This window comes from Phodopus roborovskii, unplaced genomic scaffold (genome assembly GCF_943737965.1).
Source record: "Phodopus roborovskii unplaced genomic scaffold, PHOROB, whole genome shotgun sequence".
In the NCBI taxonomy this organism is placed as follows: domain Eukaryota; kingdom Metazoa; phylum Chordata; class Mammalia; order Rodentia; family Cricetidae; genus Phodopus; species Phodopus roborovskii.
This window is the reverse complement of record NW_026126632.1, coordinates 49,371-74,055: the sequence shown is the minus strand read 5'-3', so window position 1 is coordinate 74,055 and position 24,685 is coordinate 49,371.

Sequence of the window (24,685 nt, the reverse complement as noted above, 5' to 3'; positions counted from 1 at the left end):
ACCCGAAGTTCTTTTGTAATCTTCCATCTTCAGCCCATAGGCCATAGTGTGTCTAGCTGACTCTTCAGCAAAGCAAGAAACTTTAAACTGTCTTCTTGTATTGGCAGTTTATCAGTCACTTTCCTCTGTGTCCTGCAGACTGTCTGGCAGACTCTTCCACGAAGCAGGAACTCTATAGCAATGTCCATCTTGAATCAGTAGTCACTTTCCCGTGGGTCCTGCATGCCAAGTTTATACAGCATAAAGTAAAACAGTCCAGACAAGTGCAGTATCTTGTCCAAATGGCTAGTCTTGCCATATTGAAAGTAAATTTCATAGTGCATTTCTTCGATGTCCATCTTCCATCTTCCTTTCTGGTGCAGGTGGTATTGCCAGGAGCATTTATGCCTCACTGTCAAGAAAACCCCTAAACCATTTTAAATGCCACATTCTGTAGGTCTTTGAAAGTTTTGAAGAATGCCTATCCATCTCAAATACATCTCTAGCTATAAGTTTTTACTATTATAGGTAACTATCTAAAATCTGTACTACATTATACGTTACATTTCTAAATGAGTTATATAAACACAATACCTTAACAAGAGGAGACATATACTTAATTACAAAATTGACCTTAAATTTATATCAATAAATGAGAATCCATTCCAAAGTAAAGTATTCATAGCAATACCATAATTCCCTTTTTACCTTTAAAAGGAAATTGGTTTTGGTCATTAACCATTTATAACTAACCCCATTTAAATGAAAACAACCATTTATAAACAATATTTGGGAATTTGGGTGTTGTTCTTTCCAAACTACTTCCTGCTGAAAGGGGCGCTGTCATGGGGAGCCTAAGAAGAGGCAGAAATCCTGGCTGAGGTCTGCAAGACTGCCTTGTTCAAGCTGTTTTGAATGTTGGATCACCAGCGACTCTGTTTCAGGGGGTCTGGCTTGATCAAACCACATTAGTCTGGAAGGAATCCACAGCTTTTCATTTTCTGTGGAAACAAAAATAGAAATCCTTTTCCTCAGTAACTTGCCCTTGAACTTAAATGTTGGAGTCAAAGCAATATATAAATTGAATTAATCCAGCAGCATTTCCTCTATCAGTTGTTATTTCCTCAGCAGGCAAACAATGCAGAGACAACACAATAGCATACAGTAACCAGATTCTCTCTGAGCTTTTCAGCTTTACATGGCTTTATTATTACTCTGTTTCTTTTATTTTTTATTTTTTGAGACAGGGTTTCACTGTGTAACTCTTATCTGTCCTGGAAATTACTCTGCATACCAGGTTTACTTGGAACCACAGAGATCTGCTTGCTTCTGTCTCCTGAGTGCTGGGATTAAAGGCGTATGCTGACACACCCAGCTGTCCTCTGTCTTTTTAAAACCATTTTTTTATTCTCTTTCTCTCCCAAGCCTACAAATATTTTAGAACATACTGTAAACCTTTAGATGTTTTCTTAATATGAATCTGTCTTATTGTAAATCTTTATCTTTTTCTGGCCACGAGTCTTTTATCTGGTAAACAACAACATTGTTAAAATGAAAGTCTTTTTTGTTTCTGCCTCAGTTATGAAAGATGGCAGCGGGTACTTTTACCACCAGCAATGAAAGCTGTGGTCACTGCCCTGGTCAACACTGCCGTCCAGCAGGCATGTTGCCGGCTTGGAGATGTGGTCACTGCCATCGCCATCTCTCATACACACCAATAAATTGTTAGCAGTGCTTCTTAAAAGTCATGCGGGTTTTTTGCTGCTTATGCTGAGACAGGAAACCTCTCTTAAAGGAGCTGCGCAATCTGCTTGTCTCTCGCAAGTCAGAGTCCATCTGAGAAAAATGCTGTTACCAAGAAACCTTGTTTGTCTCTGTTCTTTTGTTTCTAAAACCTTTTTTTAAACTTTTGTTAAATTTAAAGTATAAGTTCTTATTAGCCACGTGGGCGCCATTTGTAAGGAGTATGGTTTTTTCGCCCACTGCCCGGTTTTGTCCTGCTGCCGTGCCAGCCCTAAATAACACACTGAGACTCTGTATTTGATATAATTCTTTTGGCCAGTTACTTGTTTCTTATCACCTAGCTCTGTCTTAAGTATTAACCCATTTCTATGTATGTCCACGTGGTCTTGCCTGCGAGAGGCGGCTGCAGGTTCTGCCTTCTCCTGACTCTCCATCTTGACTCTCCTTCCTTCTTCCTCTTTCCTCCTCGTCTCCTAGTCCCTCCTATCTTCCTTTCCGATTGGCCAACAGTGCTTTATTCATTAACCAGTATGAGAAACATACACAGAATGACCTCTCCCATCACACCAGCCTTTGAAGGACTGTCCCCAATGATTCAAGTTTTCCACTAGGATACAGTGCTGTCACCTTGGGGACCAGGGCTTTTCATCTAACCCACAACAAGCTGGATCAAAACTTAGAACCCTTGCATTATTTTTGTTCAAAAGTGAAAGTGTGACTGAAAACAAGCCGTGCACTGGAAGATGATGTTGCCTATCCTCATAAAGGCCTGATGTTCAGTACAGAATGTAAATGAGCCAATATAAACAATAAACACCCTAGATGGAGAAAGAACACATACATTCATCCTCTTCAGAGGAACAAAGCCCAGGTCATGTGAACAGATGGCCTGGACACTCAGGAATGAATAAGCGATTAAGGACTAAGAGATATCTACTCAGTGGAAAAAAACTATCAAACTATGACATAAGAACAGTCATGGAAGATGTGATGAGAATTCTAATGTGATAAATTATCCTGTTTGATGAAGTTCAACATGTTACTTATGGGATCATGTTTAAAGACAGTAGCAAAAGAAAACACAAGTGTCCCACAAGCCCTGTGCTATGCCTTTTAAACTTTATGCTGAGATCTATTTTAGAATGTATTAGAGGGAAGGTTTCAGCTATTGATTCCTTTTCTGAGCATCGAGTCATGAAAGGAAAATTGATCATGGCATTTCTAAACATGATTTCCCTCATACTCTGGGTGGTTCTGCATTCCTTTTGAATTCAGTTGTCTGGCACTGAAACCATCTCTCCACACCTTGCTTGCCCACTCGGCCATGCCAGGTACTTTTATGCAGAAGAATGAAGTCCAGTGCAGCTTACCCACTCTCCTCTCTAAAACTTGACAGGCTCTGAGGCCATGCCTGGTGATGTCATAAAGGCCTTGTACCTCCCTGCAGATGCTGTCCCAAGTTCTGAGCACATTCATGCCCATTGCTGCTGTGAAGCAGTCCAAGTCAAAGGGACGGACCACAGGCTAGGTTTTCATGACAACCCCAATTGAGCCCCACTCTGGAGTTCCTCAGCCCTATTGTCTCAGGGGACAATGAGGAAGCTTCCAGACAATTCCAGTCTCTCCTAGTGCGTGGGACTTCCCATGTTCCTTTTCCTTGGGGCTTCCCTCTCCACCTTTCCTGAGGGTCTGACCCACTTAACCTGTGATCACATTAAACGGGTTCTTTTAAGTCATCAGTCAGGCAATTGGATGGGTGACCTCTCCTCACTCACAGAGGACCCTGACAGCAGCACACAATCTCCATCTGTTTTTGAATGCAGACATTGTGTGCTGACTTCAGGACTCACAAGTGACCTCCCACTTTCCACACACTTGTCCCTTGCTGTTTTGATCTCTTGACCCACAGTAACTGGTGAGCTCAACCACCTTTTCCTCTAACAAAACACTTGTTCCTTGAGGTGTCCCCTAAGGATGTCCTGAAAGGGGCTGGGATTGGAGACAAGGAGGTCTCATCTGAGACTCCTACACAGGGCCTATAACAGCCCCTAGGTACTGTCAGCATAGACATGAGCAGAGGATTAGGTCACAAAGTCACCATGACAACCTCCCTGACCATCACAATCCCAGGGTGTATATCCCAAGGTAGCAGAGGACTCTGTAGGTATTTGGGGAAAAACCTTTCCCCAGAGCAGTTGGTCCGAGCTCCTAGGCTCTGAGTATTCCAGGTAGACTGCTACCATTGGTGGTAGGATCCAAGTGGTAGTCCTCAATTCCTGGGACTGTGTAGAGGTGGTGGAGAAAAGGTCTACAGGTACTGGCATTAGATTCAGCCTACCTGTGACCTTACACCACATTGCAAGGGTCAGACAACATGGGGATTCACATTCCCCGCGTGCCTTATTTGGCCCTCTTACTGTTCCTGCTCCTGTTGAATATTCCCATTTCTAAGTCTAGAAGCCTCAGGTACCCTGGCCCTGACTGGAAACTATTCCAGAGGCTGGGCGAGTGTTCCTCAATTTCCAAGGAACAGCAGATCCAACAAATGAACTGGAACCAACGCCAACTAGAAGACAACTGTCAGGGTGTTTTCGACCTCTACATCATCCTGGACAAGTGAGTTGCCCTCCGGTGTTGTCCCTAAAGATCGCTTGGGCATCAGTGGTAGATCTGACTCCACAGGATAGTAAAGATCATTGTGGCCACTCCCCCAGGATGTAGGCTTCTGACACTGACTTCCTGAATTCAGGGAGGCCATCACAGGCCTTCTGGATGTGGTTCACCCTCTTGACTCTGGTGTGGTCACCATGCCCCTCAGGCCCAAAGACTACTGGGAGGTACCTTTTTAGCCATGTGAATTACCCAAGGAGGGGCCTTTGAGATTGTTGCTGCCACTGTGGGCACTCTCTCAGCTGGTCAGAGTTGTGTTTATTTTACTGCCCTCAGGATTCAGCCATGGACAGTCCCTATCCTGGGAAGAGACTGAGTTTCTGAGTGTGGCAGAGAAGTTGGACCAGTCTTTAGACCTCTCCTGGCTGTCAAGGGAGTGAATGGAATCTGGATTTGAGACCAGAAAGGCTCAGGGCTTCTTTGGTGGTGTCCTATCTAATTATCCAATTTCTTAGTTTACAGAAATTTGCAGTATGCCCTTAAGTTCTATAAAATGGGAGATCATATTTATACTTCAGTCTCCTGAGTTAAGCCTTTATAATCAGACAACTGGGTATCACATTTCTTTAAGGGTTTTCTTCTCTCTCTCTCTCTCTCTCTCTCTCTCTCTCTCTCTCTCTCTCTCTCTCTCTCTTCCCCATATAGAATAAAGTACCAGTATCAACATAGGATACCCCAAGACCAAGTTCTTAGCACAAAGGAGATTGGTTTGGCCCAGAGGGACAGACAGCAGAGAATAAGAGACAAAGACAGTAAGTAGAGGACTGCAGGGTGAGGGAGAAGGGATTTTTTCTTTGTTGTGTGCATGTGTGTGTTTATTATGTCAGGGGGAGGGGAGATGAGAGGATAAAGGGTTGCCTGTGGATAGAGTTTCTGTCTTCCATATCCTGACAGGAGTACTGAGATTGCAGATCCTGTGTTACTGCAGCCATATGGAAGGCCTGGGAATTCTCACTCAGGGCTTCACACTTACATAGCACCCCATGTACCCACTCAGCCATATGCACAGCTGCTTGGAAATATTTTCTAACTCTTTTGTATGCTGTTATTGTTTTCTATGCCCCTAGTTCATAATTTTTCCTTTATATGGTGTCCAATGGTTGTACAAGCTTTTGACACTTTTTAAAATGTTATCATTATCCTTGACTGAACATTCCAATGTCTCTACCTTTTTCTCCACACCTCGTGCTCTGTGCTCTCATAACCCATTCTGTTTGTGCGGCTTTCCCCTGAGCACTTTATTTAGCTTGTTAGTTTCCCTCATTCCCAGCATTTCTTTGGGGTATCCCTTCAGTATCTCTATCTCTACATTGATTTCCATTCTCATACCCTTTATCAACTCCTTTATCTCTTGTGTTCAGAAGCTGATCCACACCCTGCTTCATTTCTCCATGCACTTATATGCATCTCCATCTATGTGCTTTCCATGCAGGGGCAAAGCAAGAGAAAATGGGCCTAGGGGTCTGAGTCTTCATGGGAACAGCACAAGGTTCTTGTAGTAATTGGAACTGACAACCCCAGGGAAGAAATGAGCAGGTCTTCAGCTGCCTTCTTTGTCAGCCAGCTCCTGGCTCAGGACAGAGTGGTTTGCAGGGTGTTCAGGAAGTTGGGACACATAACTGCCACCATAGCCAAAGCCCAGCTCCTGGGGGAATTTCTCCCCCATTCTGCTGTGGATGCTGGTACATATAGAGGAGTGTGTGGACTCTGGGGCTATTCATTACTTCCCTTATTGGTGTGATAGAACACTGGACAGATTTTATTTGTATATCTCTACTGAGGAGAAGAAGGGATGGGCAGAATACAAAAGTATGACATTTGTCCATGGGAGAAAGTTTGTGTCATACATGGGTTTTCAGCAATTACTGACCACTGCGGGGTCACCTAAATGCACACACAGAGCATGAGACTTGAGTGTGTACATTGTAAAACAAACCAGTAAAAACAATGGAGGGCTTTATTTTAGATCATGAATGGCTGAATGGTCCAGTCTATCCTGGTGGAGAAAACAAGACAGCAACAGCTGGTATGACATGGTGGGCAACAAAGAGCTTGGAAGACCTACCGTTCCCAAAACCCAAGCTATGCCTCAGATGTTTCATACACTAAAGAGTGATCTCACCTGAGCAGTATCTTTGACCCCTAACAACCTGAGAGTTCCATAAGGGAACCCACAGGTAAAAAGCCCAGGTCCCCCTCTAGGCCTTTCCTGGTGTTCCAAAGTATCTGATCAGAATAGTGCCAGTAGCCCTGGGCCCCCCATAGACAGTACTGAGAATTGGCAAGTCAGAAGTCAGTCGAGGCAGGGTGGGAAGCCTCACATATCAGAACATTAGGTAGCTCTTCCAATCAAAACATCTTCCTTCATTGTGAGACTACGTAGCCCTCACCTAGCATAAGTCGGCATTGTGATGAGACCCTGAAGTCCATTTGCGGGCTCCCACCATCTCAGTAGATGAGGTTGCTTGGATATCTTCTGTTCCTAATGGTCCTGAAGAAAATCACCTCTCATGACGATCCTCCATGGTGAGCAGCACTGACACACGGGCACATTGATTAAAAACAAACAAAGACTCGATGGAACACTGGAAAGGCCAAAACTACCCTTCCCTGCCCTATGATATGGCATACCTTGACATATGTCTCCTTTGTCTTCAGGTCAGGCAGTGTGGGCAGAAACTGGATCTATGTTTATACATTTACGGAAGATTTGGTGAAGAAATTCCAGAAGTATGGCTTCTGGCTATCATTGCCTCTGTGCTTCAATGGAGTAACCCTCTAACAGACAAAGAGTATGTTTCTTACATTTCATGGGCATGAGATTCCCTCATAGAGGAGCATAGACTCATGCTGGTGTGCTAACAGGGGACAGAGTCCAATGGGGGTACTCCAGCACTGTCTGAGCCTCCTCAGGGGTTAGGCATAGTTCCACTCTCTGGGACCCCTCAAAGTGGAACCCACACCATGATAGGAGGGCAATTATACTTAGGAGAGGATGTTCAGAGCGAGAGGGGTAGACTGGAAAGCTTGTCATGGAGAGACAACGGACAGGCAGGAATCCTCAGAGAAATGTTTCCTGGTCCCAGAGACACTGTAGAGGTGAAGTGAGTCCTGGAGGAGGACAGAGCTAGGAAGAGGATAGTGGACTGGGTCAGGCAGAAGCATAGATTCTAAGTCCAGGTAGAGGGGTATGTGATGGGGTGATAGGAGGCTTGGTGTTGTCAAAGAGTGGGGCTAGGCTGGTCAAAGGGGAGAGAACTGGATTGGGCTGTTCAGGAAAAGAGATGAGGGCAGGACTGGGGTTGGAAATCCCTGGTTTGGTCACCACTGGGTGTGATGAGCATGATTCTCTCATCTTCTAGCCGTCGCATCTGGGCCAAGCATGGCGCTATCAGAGCTCAGACCCTGTAAAGCCTCACTGTTGCGCAATAGGAAGCCAAATCATTGTCCACTGTAGATCACCTTGCTGTGACTGCTTAGCCTTGCCACATTAGATTATCCTGGACCTCATGTCCCTTTCTTGTCCTAGAATGTCCTTCAGACACAGGCCTGCCTGCCTCAGTGTGCTTTATATGTTTCACACCACCTGACAGGTCATGTTGTTTCCAGCCTAGGGACCTACACAGATACCTCAGGGATGGCCCTCTGGGCCTGACTCCCTGGTTCAGGTTTCTCTGTGGGTAGTTTGAGCAGTCCACAGTGAGGCTTGGATCTAAGTAGACCAGCTGCTGCCTTCAACAGCCTGGAAGATTGAGTCATGCCAGGGCTCCGTGACAGTGGACATGCGAGTTGAGCAGTGTCTTAGCTGGTGACATGGCCCCCTTTAGCCCTACTCACTGACTAATAGACTGCTCCAAAGGAGGTTGACAGTGACATCAGGTCTCCCATCCACAATACAGATGCCACTACCCTGTGAAACCCTAGCTCAAATCCCTACATGTTCTCCAGGGACTGAATGGGCAAGATTTCTGTCCCAGTCTCCAAGACCGGGTTGCCCAAAAATGTAGATGAACTCAAAGGAAACAGAGGTTTTCATACAGGACCCAGTGACTTCCCTGTCCCCTCCTGTCTCAGTGTTCATGAAATCAAAAAAAGGCCCAGCTCAGAAGGGAGAGTCAGTGACACTGGCCAGTGTCCTATCTCACCAGGTGAACTGCAGAGTGGACAAAGCCATAGAATGGTTTACAGATGCTTTACCCTGCCCATAGCTTTCATGCCACTTTTCTTTTTCATCATTTTAGCGAAGCAATGCATAAAGGACTTGCGATACTTCACAAAGAGGTGCCTGAAGAATTTATACACATGCAGGATGGATTTAAGAAGGTATAGGCAGCTATAAGCAACTCTGGGATCTGTCTCTGTATAGAGTACCATTGGGTTTACTTCATTATGTTGAAAGACCCATGGAGGGCTCGAACCCTCACGCCCCAACTCGGGAAAGGCGCCCCCCCCCAAATCACTCAGGAGAAGCAGTCTTGATGCAAAAGCATGAGGTCTTTTATATTCCAGTGCACTGGGGTACACAGCCATACTCCACGTGGGGTAGAGGACTGGGAACCCTGGATACAGGGTTCAGACAGCTTTTAAAGGGTTACAACAAAGCCCGCACATCACAAACCAATCATCTCATACCATCCAGTGTGGACCAATCAGGGTTAGGGTTAGGGTTAGTGGCCCTATTGAAAAGGCAGGGCACCAGGATTAAAACAAGACAGCTAAAGAATTCATTGCCATAAAGTAAAAGAAATGGCATAGATGAATAGGAATTTTTAAGGAAGTTCAAGATTTAGAACAAGGAAGAAATGTTAGAAAAAGACAGGTGTTTCCAGTGATTGAGAGAGTGGATCCTCAGATAACAGGGTTAGGGAGCACAGCCCATTAAATTTTAAGGATATAAAACAGCCTAAAGAGGCTGTCTCTACTTATGGGCCCATGCTCCTTTTACTCAATTTTTGAGTCTTTCCCAGTGTTAAATTGCACCCCTAGTGATTGTATGCAGCTCTGTAGAGCCGGGCTGAGTGGGGGTGACTATTTGCTCTGGAGAGGCGAATTTCAAGAATTTTGCAAGGAAACGCTCAAAGTAATGCTGTTGCCGGATTTCCTGCTAGGAATTTAGATATGCTCATGAGTGCAAAAAGTGGAGGTCAATAAACTACCCTTGCAACTCAAATTCTTTTTGACCCAGAGGTCTATGCACAAATTACTGCTTGCTGCTACTAGAGCTTGGGAAGCCTTGCCTAATAAGGCTGCAGGAGATCAACTATCTAAGGTATTGCAGGGACTGTCTGAGCCCTATTCAGAATTTTCAGACCGCCTCCTACAGCTGGCAGACCGCATTTTTGGTGATGTTGAAAATGCCATGCCCCAAGTTAAACAATTGGCATTCAAAAATGCAAATAAGTATTGTAAAGAGGCTTTATGTCCCCATAAGGCCAAAAGTCTTAATGACTATATTCGCATATGTCGGGACATAGATGGTCATCACATTTATGGGCCAGGTTATAACTTCAGTTGTGAAAAGAGGGGAGAACAATGGAGGAGCCAGACCAAAGAGTTGCTTTGGATGTGGACAGCTATGATATTTCAAATGGAACTGCCCCCGGGATGTGGAAACGCAATTGAGCCCTAGGCCAGGGCTTTGCCCACGTTGCAGTAAGGGTCATCATTGGAGCAAGGAATGTAAGTCAAAGACAGATGCCCTTGGTAATCCTTTACTGGCTCAGGGAAACTGGAAGCGGGGCCAGCCTCGGGCCCCTCAAGCCCAGGTGTATGGGGCAATGGATACACCTGTAACCCGACCAATACAGATGATCCCTCAGAGAAACCCCTTTATGTCCAGGACCTTACCTGAGGGACCCCAGGAATCACAGGATTGGACCTCTGTTCCGCCACCCGAGCAATATTAACACCACAAATGGGCACTCAAGCCTTGAGAACAGGAGTCTTTGGGCCTCTTCCACCAGGAGCAATAGGGCTATTCTAGGACGCAGTAGTGCCTTGTTGAAAGGAATTAGAGATATTCCAGGAGTAATAGATTCAGACTTTCATGGAGAAATAAAAATCATGTTTAGGGCAGAAATGGGGGTATTAATGATACCACAGGGTGCTCGGATAGCGCAATTGGTTCTTCTCCCTATGTTCAAAACCAAAAACCCCTTTTTAAAAGACATCAGGGGATCTGCTGGTTTTGGGTCCACAGGCTCCATGGGTGCCTTTTGGGTATCAACTCTTGAACAGCGCCCCATGCTCACCCTTACCATACAAGGTAGACGATTTTCTGGACTTGGGGACACGGGAGCAGACTCCTCAGTAATAGCAAAAAAAAAAAAAAACCATTGGCCACAAGCATGGCCTCTTCAGCCAGCCTCCACTCATTTACAAGGAGTGGGAACTGCTGTGGCTCCAGAACGTAGTACTCAGTTTCTTAAATGGCCAGATGATGAAGGACATACAGGAATTTTTCAGCCTTTTGTGTTAAGTCATATACCTGTTAATCTTTGGGGGAGAGATGTGCTTCAGGCCATGGAAGCAGTCCTTACTACTGAGCCTGTTAAAAATATGCTGGCTGACCAAGGTTATGTACAAAGAAAAGGACTGGGTAAATTCCTACAAGGTGACCCTCAGTCTGTTGCATCCAAAAATTTAATTATCAAAAGAGCCGGAGATCGCTCTGGGCTGAGAAATTTCCCTTAGGGGCTATTGCTATGCAGCCTGTTCCCATTCCTATTATCTGGGAAACTGATAACCCAGTATGGGTGGAGCTATGGCCCTTATCTATTGAGAAGTTACAGGCTGCACATCAACTTGTAAAGGAACAATTAGAGGCAGGACATATTGTTCCTTCCACTTCCCCATGGAATACCCCAATCTGTGTTATAAAGAAAAATTCTGGAAAATGGAGACTCCTACAAGATCTTGGAGCTGTTAATGATTGTATGCAAATTATGGGAGTAACACAACCTGGCTTGCCTTACCCTGTGGGTATTCCTCAAGGCTATCATTTATTAGTTATAGACCTAAAAGGTTGCTTTCTTAGCATTCCTTTGCATCCTCAGGATAGTGAGCGATTTGCATTTAGCATTCCTTCTGTTAACTTTAAAGAGCCCTATAAGAGATATCAATGGGTGGTGTTGCCTCAAGGAATGGCCAATAGGCCCACTATTTGTCAAATTTATGTATCATTGGCCATTGCCCCCGTTAGAGAGAAATTTCAATCCCTATATATTATACATTATATGGATGGTAATTCTTTTAGCCGGGCTGGATTCTAAGGAAGTGAATGAGGCTTTTGGGGAATTGCAACATAATCTTCAACTAGCTGGCTTAAGATTAGCCCCAGAAAAGGTGCAACAAGAATTTCCCTATCAATACCTGGGTCATCAATTGTTAATTTCTGATATCCGTCCTCAAAAGATTACTTTAAGGCTGGATAATCTGACCACCCTTAATGATTTTCAACAATTATTGGGAGACATAAATTGGGTTCGATCTAGTTTGGCCCTAACCACTGGGCAGCTTAGACCATTATTTGATATCTTACAAGGAGATTCTGATCCCACTTCTCCGTGCACCTTAACGCCTGATGCGTGAGAATGTATACACCTTGTGCAAAAATGTCTCCAATCTGCACATTTAAATTATATTGACTATTCTCAGAATTTGATTATTAGACTTTGCTTCAGCGTATTCACCTACTGCGGTATTTTGGCAAACTGATCCTATATTATGGGTACATGAACATGCATCCCCAAGAAGGACAGTTAGATCTTATCCTCAGGCAATGCTTTCTATTATTCAAAAGGCATACAAAATGAGTATTCAAGTTTTTGGCAAGATGCCGGATTTAATTGTTACTCCCTATACTCAACAACAGATACAATGGCTTCAACATTGATGAGGAGTGGGCCACATCTCTTGTGTTCCACACCCTGCCGCTTTGATAGTCATTTTCCTTCCTGTAAGGTAGCTGACTTTTTTAAAAATCACCCTGTGTGTTTCCCCAAGGTTATTTCCCAAAATCCTCTGAAGGGGCCCGTAATGTATTTACAGATGGCTCTTCAAATGGTTGTGCAGTAGTTGTTTCTTTTCCCATTATCAAACGTTCTATAGTTAAAGTGAAGTCTGCACAATTTGCAGAACTAGCTGCAGTACAATTAGCCCTTCAACATTTTTTCTGATGAGCCATTTAACTTATACACGGATAGTAAATATGTGTATCATATATTGGCTCCCTTAGAAACTGCTGCTTATATAGCTCCAGTGTCTCGTGTACAAGAACATTTACTAGCCGTACAAAGCCTACTATGGAGGCGCTCTCATCCAACTTTTGTAGGACATCTCCGAGCGCATTCGGATTTGCCCGGCCCTTTAAGTGAAGGAAATGCCATTGCTGATTTTAATACTAAAACAGAGAGTTCCATCATGATGATGAGTGAGTCTGGGTATGAAGCAGCCTGCAAAGCTCATACAACCTTCCACCTTAATGCAGGGTCACTCAAATTCCATTTTAAAATTATTAGAGTACAAGCTATTGATATAGTTAAGAACTGTCCCCTATGTGCAGAGTTCTTACCTGTTCCACACCTTGGAGTTAACCCCCGTGGTGTCACACCTAATGATATCTGGCAGATGGATGTTACTCATGATCCTTCTTTGGTCGACTACAATTTGTTCAAGTATCTGTGGATACCCATTCTCATCTCATATTTGCCTCTGCTCATACTGGAGAAAAGCTTAAGGATGTTAAGAGCCATTGTTTACAAGCCTTTGCTTATAAAGGAATGCCCAGACAATTAAAAACTGATAATGGCCCTGCTTATACTAGTCAGGGTTTCAATTCTTTTTGCAAAAAAAATTTTTTTATCTAACATAAGACGGGTATCCCTTATAACCCTGTTTGGGTGCCTGAGCGGCTGATTCGCCATATGCGGAGGGATGGTGATTGTAACAGCCAGAAAGAAGGTCCGATGGGTCTTCCAGAATCTACCCATCCTGATGCCTGTGCATCTGAGTAGCCATATGTGGCCTTTTTCCTGATCAGTAATTATAGTTTGGATCAAGTGGCTATATAAATTTACACTGATCCAAAGGACAAGAATTTCACCTTCATCTTAGGCACTGTATTCTGGTTCCATTCTTTTGTTGTAACCAAATGCTACTAATTTTGGAGAAAGTTTCAATTGTTCTCAGCAGGTCTGCTGAGTGTAACAGCTGTCCTGGGCCATGTACCCCAGGTGTGCAGCAGCGAGGAAAGGAGATTCCTGGATCACGGCTGCCAGTGCCGCCTTCACCACTGAAGCAACAGTTTCTACCATAGCCCTCTCCCAATCTGTAAATACTGCAAGCACAGTGGATCAACTAGCAGGTGACTTGGCTTAAGCCTTAGCTACCCAAAGCACACTTAATTATCTAGTACAAATTGGCATTTTAAAAGTAAATTTACAAACTAACCTCCTATAGGAACACTTGAATTTTTGTGAGAAGCTCACATGGCTTCCTGTTCGCTGTCTTTTAAACATATCCTTGTTAATGCATCATTTTTCTCCAGAAATCCTGGAGTGATGAGTTTTTAAGTTACACACATGCTTTAGCCATGCAGACCATTAACATCTATGAGACCTGAGTGCCACTTGCAAATGCAGAAGGCCTTTTACAAGGACTTCAACTTGTGGGCAGAACATTGGGGTTTGTAGCCCTTGCACTTGGTGCTACTTTGCCACAGCATTAAACAGGCCCATGCCAACTTTCTAACGAGACAGATACTGTCTTTTGCTCAAGAGAAAATGCCTCTGCCCATGTGTGGCTGAGAAACTATTCACCAGTGACGGGTAAGGCAGAGGGGGCAAATATCCAACCTAAGACAGGAAGGTTACAGGCCTGGGTGACCTCTCCAATGACGGGTAAGGAATTATGCTGATGTCCTCTGTCACCTAAGACAGGTGTTAGTTTATATTAAAAGAAAGGGGGACCTATAGGGCCCTGCATGGACTCCCAAGGCACCTTGAGCTAGCCTGAAGCTGTTGGCGGGAACTCCTCGCCCCAAGTCTGTTGTTGGTACTCTTCTCGTTTTGATACCACACCTCGTGACAACACATCTTGTGACAACACACCTCGTGACACACACCCTGTGACAACCATACCTCGTTACAATACAGGGAGGAGCTAAGCCAAAAATTCCTGTAATTTTCCACTGTGCTATAAGTCGGTATTTAAGCCCGTTCTTGCCTCTCAATAAAGGGTATTCAGCATTTGGTGTTCCAACTTTGCCATTGAACGAATGACCCGCTGTCTTGTCTTAATTTCAATCTCTAGGCCTTCGCCCGATTCGTGGAACAGATTGTTGCATGGGCGCTGCAATTTACATCATTGCCCCAGCCCTTTCTTTACCTTTTACAAGGTAACTGCTCCCATCGGTGTACAAGGTCAGTGCTTCCCCGGCCAGATGGAAGTCCGTAAGGTCTTTGCGAACTCCAGTCTCTTTAACCAGCAGTTATGGCAGTCACAAATCACCGGTTCATCAGTCTCCTCAGGCAGAAGAGTGGCAGGTAGTGTGCCAGTGAGTCATGTACGCGTTGGTCATCCATTGGTGTGGGGGCTCTCTCCTGCAAATCTGGCACTTTTTGGCAGAAGCTCGATAGCCCAGATCTGACAGTTCCAGCAGCAGTGCTTGTGTTCCTTCCATGGAGTCGTGTTGGGTGGCTTCTGTTAGAAATAGGTCGTCCACGTACTGGAGGAAGGTTGGATCCTGGACCTGGGGGAGTTGGATCCTGAAGCTGGCCAGATCTTTATGAAGGGCCTCATCAAAGATGGTCAGGGAGTTTTTAAACCCTTGTGGCAATCGGGTTCAAGTGAGCTGTCCAGTTCTGCCCATGTCAGGGTCCCTCCATTCAAGAGGCAAAAAGCGGTTGGCTGGCAGGATGAAACCTCAGGCAGAAGAAGGCATCTTTTAGGTCTAATACAGTGTAACAGCTCCTCTCAGGTGGGAGGGCACTCAGGAGGTGATAAGGGTTTGGGACAGTTGGATGTATATCATGTGTCCTTTTATTGGCCTCTCTCTCAAGTCCTGCTCTGGCCGATAATCACTGGTAACAGGCTTTTTAACTGGCAGCAAGGGAGTGTTCCAGGAGACTGAATAGGAACCAGGATGTCTTGTTGGATTCACCTCTGGATATGGGGTCGAATTTCTTTCTGGGCCTCTCATGGGGAACTGTTTAACTGACACTGGTGTAGCACTAGCTTTCAGCTGAATGACCTGTGCAGGCTCTTGCTTTGCCAGAGCCATTTAGGATATTTTAGCCCAAGCTAAGAGAGTATGGGCCAATCATCAGTCCATATTGGAGGTTCCAGCTCCATTTGAACAGTTGAGGTCAAGCCCTGGCTCCTCAAAGTGGAGTCTGTACTCATCTTTTAGCCTAACAGTAAGGACCTGCAATTGATTTCCCTGGTTATCTGTTACAGATGGCTGTTCAGAGTCAAAATGAATCTGGGCTCCTGCTTTTGACAGGATGTCTCTTCCTAACAGAGGGTAAGGGCATCCTGGGGTATGTAGGCACAAGTGGGATATGCAGCCCACACCAAGGTTCACTGTTCTAACGAAGGGTAGTCCATGAATATTGCAGTTGCCCTGTGGCACCCATTATCCATTACTATATGCACATTAGTCTTTGTCAAGAGGGGTCCTGTTGCCCAGGCTTCCTGACTGTCTCGAGCCTGCTCTAAAATTTTTTTATTACTGCGGCCAAGATTTTAATCAAATTTCTTTCCTGTCTTCTGTCATGCCTGTTCTCCCTCTCAAGGCTTTTGAGATAGGGTCAAAGGGAGTAAACCGCCTGAAGGCCTCCAATAGCCTTTTAAGAGACACCGAGGGAGATTTGGTCAAGAATGACCTTTTGCCTACTCACTGCTAGGGGGCAGAGTCTAGGAAAATTAGGCTAAATTTTTGCATCCTTACAATGTCACAATATTTTTTCCCCTTCATTTCCTAGCAGGCAAATGAACAGATCAGAAAGGCTACCCAAGAAGTTGAGCTGCCTGCAACTTCAATGTGGCAGAGGCCACACAGCTGGGCTTCCTACAGAGTCTGTGTGCACATCCTGGATCTCTTCAAGTCTGGCATTTGAAACCAGAGCTCCACTTTCTGCATAGCTGCCCCTCTTAGCATAGCACCAACTCAAGATGCTCCTGAGAGGACCAGAAGCTGCATGTGGTCAGGTGTTGGCTTTGATCTCACTGGTCCTTAGCCTACAGATGTGCCAGGAAAGAGAAAGGAAAAGCACAGGGCCTGTGCAGGCTGGGAACTCTGTGCTGGATGCCAGGGTATGGTTTCCTCGAGCTGCTAAGTCTTCTCCTACCTCTTACCTTGTTTCTCCAGCTACCTATCCCATGAGTTAAACATGCTCATCCTAGATCTGTGTCCTTCTCGACTTTGGCCCTTTTGGAATTCAGTGGGGACTTTTGGTGAGGGGTCATTGGGTCCCCAAGGTAAGATGCTGGGAGCCGGCCTCGAGTCACAGCCAGCCTTGAGCCACATCCTCTTGCCAAGTAGTTTATGCCATAGCTCTAGCTGAGTCTTATCTTGGCAAAATAGGATACTGCTCAATGGGCAGTCTGTTTACTTCAGGAACTGAGATAAGCAGATAAAAATGGACTGAGAACTGCCAGAGCCCCAGAGTCAGCACAGCTAGCCCTCCCCATTCCCTCCTTTTATTGCTTTAAAAACCCCTCTTTGTGCCTGATAAAGTTAGACCTTGACAAGCATTGCTTGGTCTCCTTCCTTCTTTCTCTCCCATTATTTTCAGGTTCTAGCCCACCTCGACCCATGAATAACTAGGTCCCACTGGTCGGGTCAAGAGGCGCCCAATGTGCTGTTCCAGGGAGGGCTTTTACTGAACGGAGTCCCCCATCCCTAAATAAAATCGGTAGCTCACACTGAGAAGAGTGCTGGATCTGAGAGCTGCAGCACAGCGATTTGGATTCCATCCTCACCACTCATGAGCACACAGATTCCTGGTGAGTCGCCCCCCCCCCATTCCATTCAATAATAATGGGTCAATATTTGTCTAAGGAAGTTTAAGTTCTTTAGGGACTTCAAGTTTTCCTTTCGAGAATGAGGAATTAGAGTTTCATGTAAAGAGTTAATAAGTTTCTTTGCTTTTGTTTCTAAAAATTTTCCTTGGGTTATTCTCAAAGGACCAGATATTCATTCACCCCCTGACATGGAAAAATGTGGGTGAGGATCTTAATACATTCTTAAAGAACAAGACCTAGAAGCCCTAAGCCTTAGGAACTCCTGCTGTGGCTAACGCCCAGCTAAGTGTATAAAAAAATTAATGCAGCCTGTCAGAAACTGGTGAATTCATTGGAATTTTTTCAATATTTGTATTGCAGCTACAATTCAAGAGATTTCAATTAAGGATGTTTTATTTCAATAAACTAATCTTGGCCTAGGAAAAAGGAGGGCTAAAAGATGTATGTATGTTCTGTATGTATGATGTGGCCACACATGTGAATGTTTGAGTGTCTGAATTGTGATTGTGAATATGTGAATGTGTGAATCCCAACAATAGGTACTACCTGAATTTCTTAGGTTATACAAAAAAGAAAAATACAGAGAGAGAGAGACATCAGGTCATGTCTTAATTGAAAGAGTTGGAAATCTGCATCTCCCATGACTGTCTTGCAGAATGAAACAGTAGTAAATGGTCAAAGTCAGAATGGCCTGCGAGCCAGAGAAATCTGTATGGATGTCTCAAAAGAGTTTATCAGAGGAGAGAATACAGAAATCATCCTAAATTTTGGTGGTTAAAAAAATGAGAGAATGGAGGTTAATGTAAGACTTGATGAGAAAAGCTATTGAAAAGAGGCATCAAGAAACTGCAGCCCTGTTAGCCCACCACCACCACCACCATCAAAAAGGTATCAGTGTAGATGCAAATGAGACCTTGTCAGCTATTGAGAAGAAGCCTCAGGGAACTATAGGCCCTATTAGGCCCCCCACCTAGAAATGTGTCAGGGAAAATGCAAATGAGACCAGGTCAGCTAATGAAAGCTTTACAGGTCAGAGTAGAAAAAGTTTTCAAAAGTATTTGGGACTTAAATTACATCCTAAAGAAATTAGGCCTCAAAGATTAGAAATCAGAAAAGATAGCTTATGATCATTAAATGATTTTCAAAAGTTATTAGGAAATATTCCAATCGTTATGTCCTTTTTTAAAAAAAGCACCTACTGGTGATTTGAAACCTTTAAGCTATATCCTTAAAGGAGATAGTGATCCCAATTCACCTAGACAGCTAACTGAAGAGAGTAGACAAGTTCTCTTACAATCGGAGAATGCAATCCTGCATCAGCAGATATGCTATATTGACTATGCAAAACCATAGGGTTAGGGTTAGGGTTAGGGTTAGGCTTATGTACTTCCCACACAGCATAGTGGATATTCTTTCTGTCTTATGGCAAAGGGGACCATTGTTATGGTTGCATTTTCCTGTTTTCTCAGTCAAAGTGTTAAATCCTTATTTTAAAGCAGTAGCTTGTTGGTACAAAATGCTGTTTAAGAGATATTTGGCCAGAGAACGAAGCGTAATACATGTTCCCTATACCAAACAGTAAGTTAATGGTTATTTCAAAACCTTTACAACCAGCAATTAACAGGCAAAGGAATGTTTACTTAGATGGTGAGGGGTTACCTCCCCTTTTCTGAGAATGGTGCCATGCACCAGCCATGGCACTCCTGACTTAAGGAGTTAATTTTCTTTTATCATTAAAAGTGTCCTTTCTCTGAATAGATTTAGGGCCTACCTTTTCAAGCATTTATTAATTATAATTTTTGTTCCATCAGCTTTTGCTCAGTTTTTGGAAAAAAATTTACAATCAGTTTATACACTATTACCATTTGTACTAATAAATCCTTTTGTATTCCCTAAAATTGTAAGGAGCAATCCTGTTAGTTTTTACTGATGGTTCTTTTGAGGGAAAAGCAGCTTATGTTATTTATTGATGGGAAAAGAATATGTAGTGCAGACAGATCCAGCTTCAGCTCAGATAGTTGAACTACGCGAGCTGTTTCAATAGTTTTTCAGTTTCTAATGAATGATTCCTTTAACTCATACTGATAGTCATGTTTTCAGAGCTCTTCAAGTTTTAGAGATAGTTCCATACATTGAAACTAGTAATAATCAGGTTACATTACTATTTGAGCAAATTCAAACTGCCATTCATGAAAGAAAGGCACCTTGCTTTGTGGGTCATATAAGAGCTCATTCAAACCTTCCTGGTCCACTGACTAAAAGTAATGAGTCAACTGATAGTCACTTTATCTCAGGTAGAATTAGCTCAGCAGTCACACAGCTTTCATGATCAAAATAGTAATAGTTTAAGAAAACAGTTTGTTTGAACTAGAGAGACTCAGAAGGCCATTCAGGTTACTTCTAGCCCTATATCCTGGTTGACCTCTCCACTAATTTGTGGGGAGGGGATCTCTTAGAAGAGATGGAAGTTGTCCTTACTACCCAAACCCTTGCCCAAGGCACTCTGCCAAGAAACAAAGATCTCCTGATGATGTGTAAAATGGGCTGGGGCAAAGGACTAGGGCTAGGTAAGCTGGAGCAAGGAGAATTCTGCTCTGTTGCCACTCTCCCATTAGACACCCAGGCTCCAGGCCATAGGAAAGGATTTGGCCATTTTTAATGTGGGTTGCTGTTGCACTGCCAGCCCCCATTCCCATTGCATGGATTTCTGACTTCCAATGTGGATGGAACAATGGCTCTTAACCGCAGAAAAACTTCTGGTGGCTTCCCAACTAGTTCAAGAACAATTGGAGGCAGGACATGTGATCCCCTCCACCTCTCCCTGGAATTCTCCTATATTTTGATTAAAAAGGCTTCAGGAAAATGGAGATTGTTCCAGGATTTGAGGGCCATTAATGCAACAATGCAGCCTATGGGAACTCTTCAGCTCAGCTTGCCCTCACCCGTGGTTATTCCTAAAGATTGGCATCTAATTGTTATTAATTTAAAGGATTGCTTCTTTTCCATTCCGCTGCACTCCCAAGTTAGCCCCAGGTTTGCATTTAGCCTTCCTTTGATTAAATTTCAGGAACCTGCCCTTGGCTTTCAATGGGTAGTTCTCCCCCAAGGAATGGCTAATAGTCCTACAATATGCCAGGCCTATGTGGCTGCCTGCCTGGATCCTATCAGGAGCAAGTTTTCTAATCTTTACATTATCCATTATATGGATGATATTCTGCTGGCAGCACCTGCTGAGGAGAGATGTCTTGAAGTGTTTGCTAAATTACAGGAGCTCCTGGAGGCTCGCGGATTTATTTTGGGCCCAGAGAATGTTCAAAAGGGCGCCAGAGAATGTTCAAAAGAAACCTCCTTATACCTATCTAGGCCACCGAATCCAACAGACCATTCTCCGGCCTAAAAGGCTCCAAATTGATTATTCAAATTTAAAAACTCTTCAAGATCGGCAAAAGTTTTTGGGGGACGTTCAATGGATCCTCCTCTATTTCCATTAAAACAGGGAAGCTTAAACCAATATATGATATTCTTCCAGGGGATCCAGCTCCAACCTCTTCCAGACAGATTACACCAAGGCCAAAGAGGCCATCCGATTGCTATTAAATTCATTGAAAAAGTCCATCATCTTTGCCGCCTAGATTATGGACACCCTCTTATTATACTTGTACTTTCCTCCAGTTGTTCACCCACCACTGGTTTTTGGCAAAACGGCCCTATATATTGCATTCATTTGTCAGCCTCCCCTAAGAAGGTGGCGTCCTCATCAAAATAGGAATAGTCTAAGAAAAGAGTTTGGTTTAACTGAAGAGACTGCTCATCAAATTGTCAAATAGTGTTGTGTGCCCACAATATTTACCAGGAACTAATATAGGAGTAAATCCCTCAGGCCTGCTTCCTAATCATTTATGGCAAATGGATGTCACTCATATTGCAAAATTTGGCAGATTAAAGTATTTGCATGTGACAGTCGATACATATTCAGGCTTCTTAATGGCCACTGCACAAACTGGAGAAGCCACTAAGCATGTGGTAAGTCACTCTTTAAAATGTTTTGCTCACATGGGAGTTCCAAAAAATTATAAAGGCAGACAATGGATCTGGATATACTAGTAAAGCATTTCAACAATTTGTGCCCAATAAAAATTAAACATATAACAGGCATTCCTTATAATCCTCAAGAGCAAAAAATTGTCGAGCATGCTCCACAATATTGCTCCTTAATATTGCAACTTATAAGGAGAAGGGAGTCATGTCTCCAGTCTCCACATGATCCATTAAATCATGCACTCTTCATTTTAAATTTTTTGAATGTGGATGCCTATGAGCAATCTGTGGCAGACAGATTCTGATATGATGGAACTCAAGAGACTATTACTCAAGTCAAATGGAAAGATCCGTACAGGAGACTATGGAAAGGCCCAACCCAGACCTAATATGTGGTTGAGGGGTGTTGAGGGTTTTCGAGGGGATGTTTGTGTTTTCTTGCAGGAAGAAGATGAGGCCCAGTGGCTGCCAGATCAGTTGGTGAGATGCTCAGAACAGAGGAAAACGGGACCTGAGTCCTTTGAAGCATAATTACCTTCTCTCTCTCTCTCTCTCTCTCTCTCTCTCTCTCTCTCTCTCTCTCTCTCTCTCTCTCTGTGTGTGTGTGTGTGTGTCTGTCTGTCTGTCTGTCTCTCTCAGGGGTCATTCACTAGAACTGACAAGGCTTAAACCTATTGTTTTTACAACAAGGAGGAATTTGTGCAGCACTCAGAGAGGAATGTTGCTTTTATGCTGATAAGACCCAACCCATTTAGTGGAAGACAGCTTAGATAGAATGCAGAAAAATCTTGAGGAATGTAAACAACAGCCAGAACAGGTTGAGTCCTGCTATAAAAATTGGCTTTCCACCTCCCCTTGGCTTTCTACCCTGCTTCCTTCTTTCCTGGGACCATTTGTGGGATTATTGCTGCTGCTGACTTTTGGGCCTTGGGCATTCCAGAAATTAACTCAAATTGATTCCATGCTTGAAAAACCTATTTCTGTACACTACCATCAGCTTTTGGAAAAGGAACAGGGCTCCCCTGAGGAACCTGTTGAGGATGGTGACAATGCCAGTTCTGATCCCCCTAGACAAGGACTTGATTTCACAGGACTCGAACAACAGAGGACCTGGTTCTCTCAAATATGGAGATGTCAATGACGGGAATATCGCGGTGCCACAAATCGGATGCAGGCCCTCCTATTTGGCTGTAGGTATCTCAATGACGGGAGTAGCATAGGGCCGTCTCTCAGGAGCCCACTCTTCTTGCCCAAGTTTCTTGCCCGATTTTTGACCATGTCCTTGAGTGCTGAGGGCGGATGCACCCTATGCAGCCTAAGACAGAGGTCCTACCCATTTGTCACATAGTGACAAGCCCATCCCCAGGGTCCCGATTGTGGGAGCCCACCGCATAGCCTAAGACAGACCCTCCATAAAAATAAAAAAAAAAATAGGGGGATATGTTAGGAGCCGGTCTGGAGTTGCAGCCAGCCTTGAGCCACATCCTCTTGCAAAGTTGTTTATGCCATAGCTCTAGCTGAGCCTTATCTTGGCAAAATAGGAAACTGCTCAATGGGCAGTCTGTTTACTTCAGGAACTGAGATAAGCAGATAAAAATGGTCTGAGAACTGCCAGAGCCCCAGAGTCAGCACAGCTACCCCTCCCCACTCCCTCCCTGCTTTGCCTGAAAAACCCCTCTTTGTGCCTGATGAAGTTAGACCTTGACAAGCATTGCTTGGTCTCCTTCCTTCTTTCTCTCCCATTATTTTCATGTTCTAGCCCACCTCGACCCATGAATAACTAGGTCCCGCTGGTCAGGTCACTAAGACTTTCTGACTTGAATTCTGTGGCAAGGAAGGGGGTAGTTAGTATAAGAGAAGGTGTATTTAATTATGTTGAGGGTTATCATACAAGGCACATACTATAAATTCCTAACTACAATCTTATGCCTATCTTCTGAAGATTACTCATCTGTGCAAAGTATCTTAGGTGAAGGTCAGGTCCATTGACTAACACAAGTCTCTGATTCAAGGGTGAGGATGCTAGGGACACTCTCCATCCCTGTGTCACATCAAAGTGGGGTCTCTCCTGATATGCAGAGCAGACCATCTGCTGTTGGTCTCATACATACGTATATGCTTATATAGTGTCTTGTGGGCATCATGAAGTCTAGGACTGTGTCTATCTATCTTGAGAGAGTGTATCATTGGGTTCTGCTTATCAGGTGCAGCCTTGCATTCAGCAGGAATACTGACTAAGCTAGTTTTACAATTCTGAAAGTTTTTTTTTTTTTTTTTTTTAGTATATTAATTGCACTTGTTAATTGGTGGGCCTACTGTTCCAGTAATATATCCATAACATTGTGCCTGAAGCTGGCTGGACACAGATTCCACATGCCTCACAAGGCATCATCATCAAGGAGTCCCTCCTGTTTCTCCAGCAGCCCAGGGAGAGGCTGGGTTTACAGCTCAGTAACTAGACTGCACTTAGACTTTTCCACAGCCAGGATATAAATGGTCAGGCCTAATGGTATGGTCTCACCACCTCTGTATAATATAGTGCACACGTCTTCCTTACACCCTATGACACCAAACACAGAGGGACAACAAGCTTTGCTGCAGTGTACAGCGCTGCATTTGCAGCATCACTCACTGAGCCATTCCTAGTGTGTCCCCTAAGAAGCTCACCCACTTTTTGCTTCCTCTGAAGGGAACAATGTAAAATCAGTCATAATTGCAATGACTGTTGGGCTATGATGGACAAGCATTTTAAGCAGACCCTGTTGAGTCCAGGCCACAAGTGTGAGCACTTTATCTCTGGTATTTAGGGACTTCCTTTTTCAGCATCTTCTTTCTTTTAGGCCAACATTTCCATAAAGTAGTGGGCCACTGTTCTCACTGTGGGTGTGTATCACTATGGCAAATGGCAAGAAAGTCAGATCAAGTTACCAAGTGCCCCTGGCTAGCTATCAGAGCAAGACTATGAAGCATTTTTACAGTGCCAAGAAGGAGGGATTCTCATCTACCCAAGGTGCTATAGGGTAGAATTAGGCTGTGTAAAAGGGCAGCTCACTAGGTTAAGCAAAACATAATTTACTATGTAGAGTGGGCAGGAGAGCTTTGAACTGCCTACATTTGGGCTTTGAATGAAATCAAGAGAGTGCTTGACACCCTCGGTTCACCATGGCCTGAGAGCAACAGTTCCTGCCCCAAGTATGTTACATCCAATGTTACATCCTGTCATAGATGG